At 40.4% G+C, this 13,096-nt stretch overlaps 1 protein-coding gene across 2 annotated transcripts in view; it reads right to left on the bottom strand.

Annotated features, from left to right (window-relative positions):
* The window catches only part of COL23A1 (collagen type XXIII alpha 1 chain), a 376,188-nt gene that overhangs the window by 212,523 nt on the left and 150,569 nt on the right, over positions 1–13,096 (bottom strand). The window lies entirely within an intron of this gene.

Genomic DNA, 13,096 nt, shown 5'->3' with positions numbered 1-13,096 from the left:
ACATAGCTAACATGATGGTTCCTTACCCACAGACATCTTTAAATTCTTTTGGTAACTGTATTTGTAACTATAATATGTAAACCAGATGGATTTATAGAACATGTACACTGGAATCTGATTTTATTTTTTTAACAACATGTACTATAAAATTGCTTTGGAAAAATGATCTGTGCATTTCAAAAGAAAAAAAAAAAGATTTCTTGATCTACTTCTGAAATCCAAGAGAATCAAGAACACACATAGGAAATGCTGGCATTGAAGCATCTGCTCGGAATTGACTCTTGGTTCCAAACAAACTGCCTTGAGCAGAGGTTCTCAAACAAACTGCCTTGAGCAGCGGTTCTCAAACGTGGCCTCACAATATGATCACCTGTGGAGATTTTTAAGTTCTGGTGGTCACCTTTTGCCAATTATACCAAAAGTTCTGGATAAGACCCAGGCATCTGCAGCTTGTGAAACTCCCCGGGGTTAACAGCATGTGTACCAGAGTCGGTGAACTTGCCTTGGAGGGTGGTGCTCACTCAGGTCCACACTGCGCTCACCTGGGATCTTTAAACTTTTCTATGTCCTGGCTGCACCCATGACGATCACCAGGACCAGTCAGCAGATTTTAGAGTTTCCCAGGTGATTCAGATGGAATCCAGGGCTGGAAACCACTTCCTTCAAAGGATTTGTGAACAGTCCTGAGGGATGTGACTGCTGAGCCCAACTTTCTTGATGGAACCTGAGATGGGCTTCAGCACCATCGTTTCAGTCTAGTTGCAAATTTCGCTTTCAGGTCACTACCTTCTCTCTCCCTCTTATTAACTGTGTGACATGGAGCCAGTAGGAGAAGTGCTCTGTGGCTCCTGTCCTTTTGACTCCTGGCCCCATCAGGTGCATCTCTCCTCTCTAAGCACCCACAGCCTTAGTTTGAGCCCAAGTCCTTGATTTCTCCCTTTGCCTCTGCCTCAGCCCCCTCCCTCTCCCTCCCAGTTAACCACCACCCTGCAGCTGGAGCAATCTCTTTAAATGCAATCCCCATCCTTTCTCTTCTCTGCTCACAACCCCCAGCAGACATGGAGACTCTTGGAACCCTTGGAGGTTGCTGATGGGAATGTGAAATGGTGCAGCCACTGCAGAAGCCATTGTGGCAATAATTCAACTCCTAGGATTGCCCCAGAGAAATGAAAATAAATGTCCACACAAAGACTTGGATGCAAAGGCTCACAGTGCCCCAAACTGGAAGCAATCCGAATGTCCATCAGTTGGCCGATGGATAAACTGCGGTATATCCCATCAGTGGAATGCTAATACATACAACAACACAGATAAATCTCAGAAACATGATGTCATGGGAAAGAAACTAGACACAAAACATCATGTAATGTATGAATTTGTATGAAATTTCTAGAAAAGATAGATCTATAGAGACAAAAAGCAGATCAGTGGTGCCTGGGGTTGGAGGTAGGATTGGGGATTGACTGGAAATGGGAGCAAGGGAAATCTCTGGACTGATGGAAAGGTCTTAAAACTGGATCATGGAGGTGGCTGCACAGCTGTATAAATTTACTAAAAATCAAGAAACTGTACACTTAGAATGGGTGAATTTTATGATGTATAAATGATACTTCAAATAAAACTGTTTTTAAAAGTCTTCCGATAGCTTACACAGGATAGTGGAGGAGCTCCTTGCCTGGCATGCTGAGCCTCCCTATACGCTCCTTTCCAGGACAACTCCCAGGTACTCACGCCCCGTGGAATGCTTACCTTTCTTCAGTCACAGACATGGCCCCTGGGTCTGGAATTTCTCATTTCCACAGCCACCTTCTCACCCTGGAAAACTCCTTATCCTTCAGGACTCAGAGCAAATAACACTCATTTGAGAAGTCCACATCACCCTTACCTATTATCAAAATATTTGCTTACACATTAATCTTTCCCATTATGGCAGTGCTTTTATTTTTTATTTTTATTAAAAATTAAAGAACTTTTTTGCCGCACCACATGGCATGCGGATCTTAGTTCTCCACACCCCCTGCATCTGAAGCATGGAGTCTTAACTACTGGACCACCAGCGAAGTCCCACAGCAATGCTTTTAAAACTTAGGCTAATGGGTTGTGAAATCAACTTCATGTGGTACAACCAGCATTTAAAAAAAAAATGAAACAGAATAAAAAATAGAATGCACTGTGAGTAGTAAGCCCTATGAAACTATTGTTTCACCTTTTCTGAATGTGGACTACCTGGCTTTTCCATACTCTCTGTTGATGTTTAAAAAGTCTGAAAAATGCTTAATTAGACAGGGAGTTCCTTGAGGGCAGGCGTTGCGCTATGTCTCTCTGTAGTCCCTTCTTCAGCACGGGGTTGGAACCCAAAAGTCACCCAATCTAGTGTCTGCTCAACGAAAGAGTGGTTTCGTGTGAATGTAAAAATCTCCCCCAAACTCAATTATATATCCATTTGTGTCTTATATTTTTTTCCATGACCACAACCCACACATGGATTTTAAAAAGTTATTTGTTAGCTCACAGTACACCTTCTCCTATAGTTAGGCAGCAAGTTAGGTAAGAAGTTCAAATAATCACTGTACATCTGAGTTGTAAGACTGACTATAATTTTCAAGTACACTTTTGACAGTTAAGACATACAACATAAAAATTAAAATGTAATAGCAATAATTCAGACCTAAAACGCCTGGCAACACTGGCTACCTAATTTGCAGAGTCTGGTGCAAAATGAAAATTTGGGTCCCCTCATTCAAAAACTCTTATGAATTTAATGATAACAGAGCATTACACCAAAGAGGGGGCCCTCTGAGAGCAGGGTCACAAGGTCTCACCCATGAAAGTTAGCTCTGACCCTAGCTCACAAAGACCTCATGAGACCTGGGGTGAGGGGGAGTTTATAAGTGCTTCCTCTTGGTCTTAATGGTGTGGGGCACAGAAGATCTCATTTAACTCCTGATGTATAGAGGGTTCAAAAATGCTTTAGAAACAAACCAAAAAATTGCCAAGGAACCTCTAACTGATAATACAGGGCTGGCAGATTCAGCATTGTCACAAAGTCTTCTTCCCTGTCCTTAGGTTTAACATGTGACACTCTTTGCCCAGATTTTGGGCGTCAACCTGCCCCAGTGCATGGCAGTGACAAAGGAAACCCATCAAATGTTTGACAGGGGCCCCAAATCATCCATAATGGAAGGATTTGGGCTTCACAAAAGAAAGTGGACTTTGTAGCCAGAGCATGACTAGGCAGAGGGTCCATCAATAAGCTCATGCCTCAGTTTCTCTGTCCTGAATCCCCACCTGTTTGGCCAGGTCTTTGACTTTCAACCTGACTCCCTCGCCCCCACCACCCCACCTATTGGCCTGTCTTCAGGGTCATCCAACTGATGGCAAGTCCTGCAGCCTCATCCATCCACCCAGGTTGGCCCTTGCTTTCTCTCTTCTCCTTGGCCCAAACCCCCAAAATTAATGGGAAAAGAGTCTGAACTCAGTCTGTCTTTGTCTTATGAAAGCCTGGGGGCTGTGTGTGGTCAGAAAAGAGGAAGAAGCTTATCTCAAGCACAAAAGTATAAGGTACTATGTGCTGGTAATTCCATGAAGAAAATTGCATTTGACTTGTTTGTACAACAGGTTTGCAAACTTGGATGGGAACATTCTTTAAGATTACCCTCCCCTCCACACAACTTAAAATGTCATCACATTTAAATTATTTGGAGCTTCATTCGAGATACTTCCTACCCCCAGGCACATCAAAAGCAATTTTCCAGAGTGAAGCTCTCATGAATCTGGAATTCCTAGGCCTGTATCTCTCCCTCATTAGGAGCTGGGGCCACCGCCCACAGTGGGGGGAGCCACAGCTCACTTCTTGCTGGCACAGGGAATCATAAGGCACCTAAGGAATCTTAGAGATCATCTGGTCCTTAGTGATTGTGCTTAGTCACTCAGTCGACTAAGGAATCTTAGAGATCATCTGGTCCTTAGTGATTGTGCTTAGTCACTCAGTCGACTAAGGAATCTTAGAGATCATCTGGTCCTGTAGTGATTGTGCTTAGTCACTCAGTCGACTAAGGAATCTTAGAGATCATTTGGTCCTGTAGTGATTGTGCTTAGTCACTCAGTCATGTCCTACTGTAGCCACCAGGCTCCTCTGCCCATGGGGATTCTCCAGGCAAGAATACTGGAGTGGGTTGCCATGTCCTCCTCCAGGAGATCTTCCCAACCTGGGGATCGAACCCAGGTCTCCTGCATTGCAGGTGGATTCTTTACCATCTGAGCCACCAGGGAAGCCCAAGAATACTGGAGTGGGTAGACTATCCCTTCTCCAGGGGAACTTCCTGACCCAGGAATCAAACCAGGGTCTCCTGCACTGCAGGCAGATTCTTTACCAGCTGAGCTACCACGGAAGCCTTCTGTAGTGATTAAACCTTGTTTAAAGCAGTAGAGAGCTGCTCTTTAAATAGAAGACATCTTGCAGAGGTCTAGTCTATAAAAGAATCAGAGTGCAACAGCTCTGGCTGTTACTGGGCACAGGGAACCTAGGCCTGACTTCCTGCATCCCTTTCGTTACCCAGCCCACTGTCTCACCAAACCTTCCCTTGTCTCTAGGCCAGTGATATTTCCAGCACCCCAGGCTGCCTCTCTGTTTCCTCTTAGTTGCCGGGAATTTCTGGCTCTGAAAGATTTGAAGCAGGTTGTGCATCTGTGTGGTCCCAGTGCAGTCCCATCTGTGCCACTGCATTCACTCAGGCCTGTGTGGCCTGCAGTCCTCAGTCAGAGAAAGCTCATCTGCATGTCTGCACCCCAACCCACCTACAGCGTTTCCCTGAAACCCATTAGAGGCACAGAAATGGTACCCATGTGAAAACACTTACCATGAGCCATTTTGGTTCGAGGTAGCAAACGAACCCTGCATTTAAAGGGAGCTGAAATTTGAGAGTCTTGAGCATGCTACCAAACTTGAACCCCCTTCCTAAGGAAGGTGATTCAACACCAGACACGTAGGGGCCAATGCTCTATGGCCACCTGCCTTCTCTTTGTTCAGATTCTGGCCAGAGTTTTAAAAAGTTAAAACACAATAAAAACTTTTGACTGTACAGTTCTATGAATTTTAAGACATGCATTGATTCTTGTAATTCTTGTAAGTAATTGCTACTGCTTATAGGATAAAGGGGGGCTTCCCTGGTGGCTCAGACGGTAAAGAGGCTGCCTGCAGTGTGGGTTCGATCCCTGGGTTGGGAAGATCCCCTGCAGAAGGAAATGGCAACCCACTCCAGTATTCTTGCCTGGAAAATCTCATGGGTGGAGGAGCCTGGCAGGCTACAGGCAATAGGGTTGCAAAGAATCGGACATGACTGAGTGACTTCACTCTAGGATAAAGGAGGGCTTCCCAGGTGGCTCAGTGGTAAAGAATCTGCCTGCAATGCAGGAGACCCGAGTTCGACTCCTGGGTCAGAAAGATCCCCTGGAGAAGGGAATGGCTACTCACTCTAGTATTCTTGCCTGGAGAATTCCATGGACAGAGGAGCGTGGTGGGCTACAGTCCATGGGGTTGCAGAGTTGGACATGACTGAGCGACTAACACATAGGACAAAGGACGATCATTTCCATCAAAACCCCAAAATTCCCTCACGCAATTCTTTTGCAGTCAGACCATCCCTTACCCCTAACTCCTGGTGACCACTGGTCTGTTCCCCATTACTACCATTTTCCTTTTGCCGGATGTGACATATTAATAAATGAAATCATACAGTATATAACCTTTTGAAACTAGTTTCCTTCACTTAGTATATTTAAGATTCATCCAAGTTATTACATGCATTAATAGTTTGTTCCTTTTTCATTGCTGAGTAATATACCATTATTTGAATGTACAAGTTTTTTGTTTTTTTTTAATCCATTCACCCACTGAAGGACATTTGAGTTTTTTCCCAATTTTTGGTGATTATAGATAATGCTATTGTACATATTCATATGTAGGATTTTGTGTAAGCATATGTTTTCATTTCTTTGGGATAAATGCCCGGGAGTAGTATTGCTAAATCATTTGCCAAGAATAAGTTTACCTCCCTAAGAAACTTTCAACCATTATCATTCTCATTAGCAAAGCAGGAGAATTCTAGGTGCTGTACATCCTTGTCCACTTGGCGTTGTTGGTATTTTTCTAGCTACTCTAATAGGTGTATAGTGGTATCTAATGTGGTCTTAATTTGAATTTTCCTTATGACTTATGATGTCAAGCATCTTTCCATGGGTTTATTTGTCTTCCATATAACTTTTGCTTATTTATTTATTGACTGCTCCATGAGGCTTGTGGGATTTTAGTTCCCCAACCAGAGATTGAACCCAGGCCCTCAGCAGTGAGAGCTCAGAGTCTCAACTACTGGACTTCCAGGGATTAACAACTTTTGCCTATTTTTAATCAGGTTCTTTGTTCTCTTATTGTTGAATTTTGAGAGTACTTTGAATAGTCTGGATACAACGCCTTTGTTCATTATATGATTTGCAGGTATTTTCTCCCAGTGTTTGGGCTGTCCTCTCATTCTATTTAGGAAGTTCTTCACAGAACAGAGGGCTTCCCTGGTGGCTCAGCTGGAAAGGAATCTGCCTGCAGTGCAGGAGACTGGGTTTGATCCCTGGGTTGGGAAGATCCCCTGGAGAAGGGAAAGGCTATCCACTCCAGTATTCTGGCCTGGAGAATTCCATGGACTGTATAGTCCAGGGGGTCACAAAGAGTCAGACACGACGGAGCGACTTTCATTTTCGCAGAACAGAAGTTTTACATTTGGCTTATGTTCAATTTACTGTTTTTTAAAAAACGGATTGCACTTTTGTCATCTCTAAGAGCTCTCTGCCTAATCCAAGATCGTGAAGATTTTCTCTGATGGTTTCTTCTCAGAGTTTTAAGTTTTACGCTTGGTATTTATACCTCTGATCCATTTTAATATTTGGATATGGTCTGAGGTTTAGTATGGGAGGCACTTTTTTTGCATATGTAAGTTCAACTATTCCAGAACCACTATTGAAACCACTGTCCTTGCTTCAAAGAATTGCCTTTGTCCTTTTGCCAAAAATTTGTTACCTCTATTTGCCTGAGTCTGTCTCTGGGTTCTCTATGCTCTTCCATTGATCAATGTGACTATCCTTTTGCCAATATTACCTTGTCGTGATTGGTTTCCTCCAAATTTGTCCTTCTTTTTCAAAACTGTTTTCACTATTCTAGTTCCTTTGCCTTCCCATATGAATTTTAGAATACAGTTTTTGATATCTATAAGGAATCTTAATTGGATTTTGATCGGGATTACATTATATCTATAGATCAATTGGGGGAGAATTGATAGCGAATACTGAATCTTTCAGTTTATGAATCAGGTAAGTCTCCCCACTTATTTAGTCTTTCTTTGACTTATTTCATTAACATTTTATAGTTTTCAGCAGATATTTTGTTATATTTATGTCTAAAATAGGAGACAGTATTATAAGTGGGCCGCATGTTAAATTTCAGTTTCCAATTTTTTTTTAGTGTTTACCTTATATCCCATAGTACAGCTCATTTATTAGTTCCAAGAGCTTTTTATTGATAGTTCTTTTAGATTTTCTACGTAGCCAATCATGTCTTATATGAGTATAGATAAATTTATTTCCTCCTTTCCAGCTTGAATGCTTCCAATTACTCTTTCTTACTTTATTGCACTTGCTAGGACTTTCAGTACAATAATGAATAGGAATGCTCTCTGTCTGATTATAGGAGAAAGCATTCAACTTTTCACCATGTGGTATGATGTTAGTTGCAGATTTTGGCAGATGCTCTTTATCAGTTATTCTAGCCCCTGATCCCTAACCCTGAAGACCACTGATCTATCATTACAAGTTTTGCCTTTTCCAGAATGACATGCAAATGGAATAACAGCTTTTGAGATCTACCTCTGGTTTCAGGTTAAAGGCATTTCTATTTCTGAGAGTCTCTTTCTACTTCTCTTCTAGTTTGTTAAGAGTTTTTATTGTGAATGAATGTTGAATTTTATAAAATTCTGTTTCTGCATCCATTGATAAAATTGTGATTTTTCTTATTTAGTTGTTAACATAGTGGATTTCATTGATTGATTTTAGCACACTGAACCAATCTTACATGGTCAGAAATTTTTAAGCACAGCATCTACTTTCTACCATGTAATAAAGTTGTCCAAATGTGTGCTATCTCCCCATGAGGGTTTGGGTTTCTTTTTATTCAATCAACTCAGGTGTTCTGAATGCCCACTAAATTCCAGGCACCATTCAAGTTCATATACATCATCTTATCTAATTTTCACAACAGCATGAGAAAGTAGATATTATTATTCTCATTTTACAGTAAAGAAAACTAGAGGGTAGAAAAATTAAGAGGCTTATCTTCCTCCCACCTAGGTCTCCTAACTTCATATCCAGTATTCCCCCTGCTTCAGTAGCAGTCTCTAATTTATCTTTTAACCCACACCAAGTTCAGCATGGTGATGGCACACAGCAAAAAGCCAACAATGAATCAGTCAAACAAATGATCGTGCTTCTCTGCATGTGCACCAGTTGTAAAAAATTCCTCTTGCCAGGTTTCAGCGTAGTCATGGGCTTTCTTATACATCATCCAGGAAACTTACCACTAAAACTAACTTCCAGTGACCTAGCCCCAGAACAAGAACATGAGAGTAGCAAGTTTTTTACCTATTGGGTCTCTAAGAAAAGAGCAACTCCACTCACAGGCTTCATCATTTATCTCTACTCTTGACTCATAGGTGATGCTGAGGAAGGAGGATATACAGCTAGAGATGGCTGGGTGGGTTGCAAAGTGAACAAACCCAGCAGACACAAAACTCCTGAAGCCAGACAGTGGTGAGTCCTGGAAGTGCTGTGCATCCTTAAGGACAAATCATTACAAACTACCCATGTCTTGTTTCTCAACAGTGAGGTGAATGTCATGGGCGTAGTATAAGCAGAATGTCCCTTATTTATCACATCTGGACTGATGATGAATTAATAGTCAGGTGAAAAAGTCTCTCATGATACCCATATATACTAGATATATAAGGTGCCTTCTGAAAAAGACTGCCAACCAAGTTCAAACATCTACCCAACAACCATATCTCCATCCCACCTTCTTCACCAGCTGAACTCAGTTTAGTCAGAGAGGACATGAAGATATTTCAGTTTCATGAAATGTTGGTCTCCACTCTGGGTCCCAGGCCCATATGACTCTTGCTTTGAATTGGAGATACAAGCACCAGCCAAGTATGGCTGCTTCTCGGAGACAAACCACAAATGATACTTTATCTCCTTTAATCCTCACATGATGTAGGTACTCTTCTATCCCGATGTTACAGATGGAGAATTGGGCAGAGAGCTTAAATAATTTGCCTTACGTTCAGTAAACTGTAATGTCTTACTGCCTCATCTTATTTGCCTCTTATTTAAAAAAAAAAGAGACATGGAGAGAAAATGTATTACCTACACAGATTCAAAATAGAAATTTCAGGAAAGAACATAGGAAAATAACTATGAAAGAAATTGAGTCTTAAGCTCAAAAAGTCTCACTGAGAACCAGGTAAAATTAATAAGACGAGATCTATCTTCATATTTTCAGAAAATCATTGAATTGATATTTCTTCTTATCTGAACATAATATATTTTTTATAGGTGGCCATATATTAAGTTACAATATAGCTCCAATATCAGAAAGGATATAGGCTGACCATTAGGCTCTATAACTAAGAGTAAATAGTAAAAGTTTAAATGTAAAAAGAGTTTATAATTTAAAGAAAACCTGTTAAAATGCTTAGGTCCAAAAGAAAAATCAAAGCTTCAATTGCACATAAATAAACCATATATATATTTGGAAAGCCTATTTAAGAATAAACAGAGTAAAATCACTATACTTAACAGTGAAAGTTAGAGGTATGAGAGACAGGACAATGTAGAATACCACATACAACTCAAAAACCATTTTTTAAAATTTATTTTTTATTAAAGTATAACTGAATTACAATGTTGTGTTAATTACAACTGTACAGCAAAGTGACTCAGTTATATATATATACACACACATTCTTTTTCATATTCCTTTCCATTATGGTTTATCACAGGATACTAAATATAGCTCCCTGTGCTATACAGTAGGACGTTGTTGTTTATCCATCCTTTATACAACACCTTGCATCTGCGAATTCCAAACTCCCAGTCCAACCCTCTCCCAATCCAACTCCCTCCTTCTCGGTAACCACCAGTCTATTTTCTATGTCCCTGATTCTGTTTCTGTTCCATAGATAGGTTCATTTGTGTCATATTTTACATTCCACATATAAGTGATACCATGTGATATTTGTCTTTCTCTTTCTGATTTACTTCACTTAGTATGATCATCTCTAGTTTTATTCATGTTGCTGCAAATGGCATTATTCCGTTACTTTTTATGGCTGAGTAAAGCTTCACTGTATATATGTACCACGTCTTCTTTATCCATTTCATCCGTCAATGGGCATTTAGGTTGTTTCCTATCTTGGCTATCATGAATAGTGCTGCTATGAATACAGGGGTGCATGTATCTTTGACTTACAGTTTTGTCTGGATACGGGATTGCTAGATCATATGGTAATTCTATTTTTCGTTTCCTGAGGAACCTCCATACTGTTTTCCACAGTGACTGCACCAACTTACATTCCCATAAACATTCCCTTTTCTCCATACCCTCTCCAGCATTTAAAAAACATTTTTAAAAGAAAAATAAGTATTATGAAAATTGGCCAGTCTGGGGTTCAATTAAGGTTTTAAGCATGTTGCTTAAGCCATTTAAGGAATAGACAATTTTAAATTACTCTAACCTTTTTTACATCTTAAGAAATATAGAAATCTTCCCAGTTCTATGTACTAGCTACTATCATCCTTCATACTTTTGGTAAATATTGACCAAATGTCTATCATGTGAAAGACACCTGGCCAGGCAGAGGTTTTAGTGGTGAACTAAAGACAGACATGGCACCTACCATCATGATACCAAAAGTCCATGGGAAAAGCAAGAATAAACCAAAAGTCATATCAATAATTAGTTACAACACCCTTGTTGTTGTTCAGTCTCTCCGTCGTGTCTGACTCTTTGCAACCCCATGGACTGCAGCACACCAGGCTACTCCTCCCCAAGGCCCCGGTAGGAGCCAGCTGGGCTCCACATCAATAATTAGTTACAACAGAGGTCACTTCTATCAAGAAACTTCAAAGAACTATGAAAGAGAATAACCAGAGGAAACCTAACTACTATATGTAGGTTGATGATTTAGGTAAGGCTCCCCAACAGATGAGTCACACTTAACTAGCTGACATGCAACAAGAAGAGATATGGAAGGTGGAGGGAAGAGCATGTGCAAAGGCCCTGGGGCAATAAAGAGTTCTATGGGCTTGAGGAGACCTCAAGTTGAAACAGGAAGGAAATGGGTAGGGCACAACCTTTAGAAGAATGGTAGAACCACTGTGGATAAAACACAACTGATTACACCCAAGATGGTAGAAGATTAGACTTTCAGCAGACTTCGAGCCTTATTATAAGCTCATTTTAATACATTAATAAGCTAAATGACATCCCATAGGTACCATGACAGTTCTGAGGCTAACTATAAAAGGTCAAAAAGTGTGTGGTAGCCCAAATCATGGAAATCCTTGCCCCTTCTCCAAAATAGCTAGAATAATCCTTCCATGTATTAGCCTATAAAATTACTGAGCTCATAAAAACTAACCACCCCATATTTTAGGGCTGCTCTCACTTTTTGAGATGGACCACATTCTGCCTATGGAGCAGATGAACTGGATATACACAAGCAAAAGAATGAAGCTGGACTCTTACCTCACATATGCATGCTTAGTCACTTCAATCATGTCTGACTCTTTGTGGACCCATGGACTGCAGACCGCCAGGCTCCTCTGTCCATGGGATTTCCCAGGCAAGAATACTGAAGTGGGTTGTCATTTCCTTCTGCACCCTTACCTCACATCATATGCAAAAATTAACTCAAAAAGGATCAAAGATTTAAATTTAAGAGCTAAATTTAGCAGAAAACAGGGGAGATTTTTTAAACCTTGGATTTGGCAAAGGTTTCTTTTTTTTTTGAAGGAATGTGCAGTGTTTATTGTAAGGCACCAGACAAGGAGGCCAGGGCAGCTAATGTTCAAAAAACCCAAACTCTCTGATCATTTTCAGGGAATGAGTTTTATAGGCAAAATCTGAGGTGAGGTCTGCAGGGTGTGTGACCTTCCTCTGATTGGTTGGTAGGGAAATAACAGGAATCTCAATCATCAGCCTGTGGTACCAAATAGTCTGGCGTCCAAGTGCTTGTGCTCAGCCTGAAGTTACCATCCTCCACCTAAGTGGGGGCCTTAGGTCCTGTAGAAGAACTCAGAAATTTGTATCAGATTGTTATGTATATCCCTTGAGGAGGAACCAGGACCCTTCCCATCATTGCACCATTGTTTCTTGACTACCTTTTCATTGTTTCTGCATTCCGTCACTCCTCTAAACAGTAACTATTTGAATCTGGCAGTGGCTTCTTAAATATGACATCTAAAGAATGAGTAACCAAAGAAAAAAATAGATGAATTAGACTTCATCAAAATTAAGACTTTTGTGCATCAAAGGATACTGTCAAGAGAGTGAAAACACAACCCACAGAATCAGAGAGAATATTTGTAAATCATTTGTCTTGTAAGAGTGTAGTATTCAGAATGTATAAAAAACTTTCACAACTCAACAAAAAAAGAAAAATAACCCAATTAAAAGATAGGCAAAGAATTTGATTATCTCCAAAGAAGATATACAAATTGTCAAAAAAAACATGAAAAACTGCTCAACATTATTAGTCATCAGTGAAATACAAATCCAAAGAATGAGATATCACTTCAAAACCACTGGGGTGACCATAATTTTTTTAAAAGGAAAATAGTAAGTGTTGAAAAAGATGTAGAGTCAACTGGAACATTCATACACACATTGATGGTAGGAATGTAAAATGAATCCGCTGCTTTGAAAAATAGTTTGGCAGTTCCTCACTAAGCTAAATATAAAATTACCAATGACTCAGCAACTCCATTCTTCCATCAAAAA

Source organism: Cervus canadensis, chromosome 4 (assembly GCF_019320065.1).
Source record: "Cervus canadensis isolate Bull #8, Minnesota chromosome 4, ASM1932006v1, whole genome shotgun sequence".
NCBI classification, from domain to species: Eukaryota; Metazoa; Chordata; class Mammalia; order Artiodactyla; family Cervidae; genus Cervus; species Cervus canadensis.
The sequence above is the reverse complement of the archived record's forward strand: the minus strand, read 5'-3'. Positions and strand labels throughout refer to the sequence as shown.